General features: G+C 31.3%; 1 pseudogene; it reads right to left on the reverse strand.

Annotated features, from left to right (window-relative positions):
* Positions 1-3690: 3690 nt before the first annotated feature.
* On the reverse strand, positions 3691-4435 carry LOC149571328 (protein MIZU-KUSSEI 1-like; annotated as a pseudogene).
* Between the last annotated feature and the right edge of the window lie 282 nt (positions 4436-4717).

A 4717-nucleotide genomic window follows, 5' to 3' on the forward strand; every position in this document is an offset into this window, starting at 1 on the left:
TTATTATCCAATTAGATTTCTTTTCAACTTGGGAAACTAGAGTCTTTTCTTGTCTAATTTCTCTATCAAGATCATCTTCCTTTATAGCTACAAATCCTATTTCATCATCACTTTCACTCTGACATTTTTCATTAAATTCCTCTTCTTCATTAGCATACAAGCAATTCCTAGGTCTCCTAGGATTGAAATTTCCCTTATACTTTTTCTCTATTTTAGGACATTTAGATGCATAATGACCAAACTCATAACAAGTCCAAAATTTAAAGATATTCTTACCATCTTTTTATCTTCTCACAAGAAGTGTTATAACTTCTTCAATCTTTTTGTCTTCATTAGATCTAGTTCTGCTACTACTAGCAAAATCTCCATGTATAGTTGCACTTCTAGACAGACTTGGCTGAACATTCAAGGCACTAAAAGATATCTCCACTCTTGTCATTTCTCTTGATTGTCTTAGACCTACTTCTATTTCTTCCAATCTTCTAAGCAACACTTCCCTATTAAACTCCTTAGCATAGGGTATAAGTAGTTGAATAATTTGGGCTACTTGCCTAAATGGTGGTGTCAAAGTCTTCAAGATCTTCCACACAAGCTCATCTTCTTCCATCTTTTCACCATATGTTTTTATTCCTACAATAATCTATGATATCCTACCAATATAGCTTCTTACAGATTCATCTTCTATCATGTTAGCATCTTAAAATGCACATATCCAATTTTTTAATCTTACTCTTTTTGTATGTGTATCACCTTCAAAAATAGATTCTAATGTTTTTCAAATATTATGAGATATTTCTAGTGATTTTAGTTGACTGTATTCATTCTTTGAAAGATATGATTGTAAATCTTCTCTAGCTCTCATGTTACACATGAATAAATCTCTCTCTATTTCTCTACATTCCTAAAGGTTCTCTTCTTTTACAATTATTCTTTCACACTTTGTCAAAAGCTAGTAACCTAGACCCATACAAAGTAGATGAGTGTTCATCTTATCCTTCCAAATATCATAGTTGGCCCCATAAAATATAGGACTATCCTTTTTTTAAATATTTTCCATCGATCTCCCAAACATGTTAAGCTTATCCTTCAAGGACCTGATGCTCTAATACCAATTGTTAGGGTATATAGTCCACCAATATAACTAGGGGGTGTGAATCAGTTATCCAACTAATATCATAATTATCAACCTTATTAAAATTTAACCATATGAGAAATATAATCAAAAACCACAACAAGATACTTATGCATAATAATACCAAATATGTTAACTAGGGAAACCCTTGATCAGAGGGAAAACCATGGTGGGGATGGTACACACAAGATGATGTACTAATATAAATATTCCTTGTTAGAAGATGGACCCTATTAGGAGTCTAGAATAATATTTAGTATATAATAGTCATTTTTAGGAGACTTTGAATCCCTATTAGGATATTCCAACCCTATTAGGTGTTGTGGAATATAGCTAGACCCATTGCCCAAACAACTTCAAGGGAAAGATCGATGAACCCACTATCCAAATGATCTCTATATTATTCCTTGTAGAATAATAGAAATGAATTATACTTCCTTCCTCTTTCTTTGTCCTGTCAATCAGGCTTTTGCTCCTTCTGATCTTGTAAGAAAATCACAAAACTTGTAGCCAATAATCCCTTGGATTGCTTACACATATTTGGTAAATGCTCTGCTCCTTTTCACACTTTGAACAGATTTATAATCAAGGAAAATATTTTTCCTTTATACCATATCCTCAAGATAATTCCTTGAGTCAACCTTGAGGCTTTCCCAATTATTTACAATTACAATAGTATTGTTAGCTCACAGTATATACAAAACTTCACACATGCAACTTCAGGACCTACGCACTTGCTAACATCTCCATCAAACTATCCTCTATCACTGGCTAACTACACATCAATAGATTATATCACTGTCAAAGGATATAATGGAAACATTAGAAATGGCTTCTTAGGTACTCTATCTTTGCACTTCTCTCTATAAATTAGGTATAACTTTTGTACATTTTTTACTTAGACTCTATGCCTATAACCTCATCATCAGGACACTATACTAAACATGTCCATGAATGTACATCATTAGACAATCAAAACATCGTCTGTAAAACTAAGATCTCTATCTACTACTCTACTAGTCTTCACAAACTTACTACTATGTTGACATCAATAACAAACATAGTCATGAGTGCAACATGTCAATCCTCTCCAATGCTTAAGATACTTCCCCAATTTAGTATCATCAACATTCATGCTAACATTATTGGAAAATATGTGACTATGTGACTAAAAATTTTAGTCATACAACTAAATTTTTCATTTATGTGACTAAATTGATCATATTCCACTATTTCTTTAAAATTTACAGCTATAGGTGACTAATTTAGTCACTGAGTAAAATCACAATATCAAGCAAATAAAATTGACTAAGAAACTACCAAATAGATGACTAAATAAGTGACTAGATAATTAGTCTTTTGTATACAAAAATATTTATTTGTAGAAGTCTTGAAGTTGTGTCTATTTAACAAACATTTATCCCCACGGTATCTTTGACTCTAGGTAGAAATTTGGTTATTCACCATGAACTAATTCTATTTCCTTGAACAATCATTGTATTCTATAGATATCTAGGAGCATGAGATATATTTTTTTTGTTGCAACAAATTTGTCTATACTAGTGGAAAGCAATATGACAAAAAAAAATGGTAGGATGTCTAGAAGTTTAATAAAATAAGATTGTACTTCCATGAGAATCAACATTACTTCATACAATATTTCTTTATTGTGGCAGTATTGTGGTCAATGAGCTTTACTTTACATGTCATGTTGTTTATAACAATATATACTAGTCATGCATGCTTCATTTGGGTAGTTGTATATGATAATTTCTTTTTAAATTAAAAGTAAAATTGAACCAATATCTAAGAGATTATCAATTTTTTAATTTTTTAGAAAATAATTCAATCTAATTACAAATTCTAAACAATACATTGTAAATTATTGTCTATTTAATATCATTTTTTTCATACTTATGATATTTTATGAATCTAATATTTATATTACCATGGAAATAATATATATTTTATGTTTAAAAAGATGAATAAATGACTTCTCTTCCTCAATAACAAAAAAGTCTATTTCTATAAATACTGCAATATATTATATTTATATAAATATTATTATACATATCTAAATTGTCACACACAATTATATAAATAATAAAAATTGTGTTACCACTTTTAATTTGGCACCTTTAGTGGGAATTTGAGCCAACTAGAAGAAAATAAAATGCATTTAATAATAATGCTTTCTCTTGTAGATTATTCTATAAAACAAAAAAAGATCTAGACTGGGTATTCATGAGCTAGAAACCCTTGTAGGAGATGGATTCAACGTGGTTGCACAAAATTGCGGGTGCACTACCAAATACTTGTAACTTAAATTTTTTTATGAATGCAAATATCAATTTATTATTCATTCATTACTTACTATTATATTTGAAGTTTTGACTCCAACACTAGGGTGAATTTTCTAACAATGTGTTTCACCTAGGCATCTTCCTAATACCAAACTTGTTTAATTCTAATAAAATTTTCCCTCATTGTATTTTCAGCATTTGATCTCAATCAAAATACATAGACATCTATATAACCTAATGGTAGAAAAAGTCAAATCAAACCCTTGGTAAGAAAATGTGCAGCTTAGGACCCCTTGTGCCAACAGAATTTGTCATGTAAAATTTTGTAGTCTCTGAATCCCACAATCCTTCCAATTTTCTCTCATATACACTAGATCCCCTTCAAAACCCTCTTGAAATATTTGAAGTACTCTAGCATCCATTAAAATAGCTTGAACCATGCCCAACATTTGGTTGTCTATCTCATAGCAGTTTTTCCTTATAATTTACCATATTTTCCTTTCATTGCAATACATCTTCCACATGGACTCCTAAAAAAATCCCTCTATTTGTAGTCCTCTGATATTCTAGATAGATTTTGACCAATTGAGATGCCATCTCCTTCACAATGGAGTTGGTAGGAATTGCAAGATCTAGAAGCATAAAAGGCATGGACCTGGGATCATCATGTCCTACAAAGTACACATGAACTTTTATGCAATTAAATAGTGTGTCTATGAGTATGCTTCTAAGTGATGGAATATTAGAAGTACTAAAGGATAGGATTCCCATCTATTTGCAGGGAATTGGAAGAGGTATGACACTAAAAATAGACCCCAGTATGTTTGCATCTCTCTTTGTCTTACGAGTTGCTTTCCCAAATAGAACTAGCCCAAACAACTTCTATTTTTGGTCATGACCTTCCAAACCCATTACCCCTAGAGAAATTACTAATAAAAAATTCCCTACTACTGTTGTTGGTGTTACTAGAGCATTCGCTATCTATCTCATCCTATGACATCTTCTTAGAGTTGATGGCCAATTGACTAGGCCAAGATACCACATTGGATAAGCAGAGGTGAGACTATGTGAATTTTTACCTTTGATAAGTCTGGGATGAACATCAATGCAATCTCTTGAGTATTACAAATAGCTTGATTCCTCCCAATATTAAATAAAATTCTTGGATCACCAAGATCCATCTACTATGTAGCTTGGTTTAACATTTGATCTTTGACCCTCATTAGCTCACCATAAATTCATCCTTATTTATATCTACATTGACTCTGCAAATGACTAATAG

The sequence above is a fragment of the Cupressus sempervirens genome, chromosome 2 (assembly GCF_028749045.1).
Source record: "Cupressus sempervirens isolate cs-2001-9-10 chromosome 2, ASM2874904v1, whole genome shotgun sequence".
NCBI classification, from domain to species: Eukaryota; Viridiplantae; Streptophyta; class Pinopsida; order Cupressales; family Cupressaceae; genus Cupressus; species Cupressus sempervirens.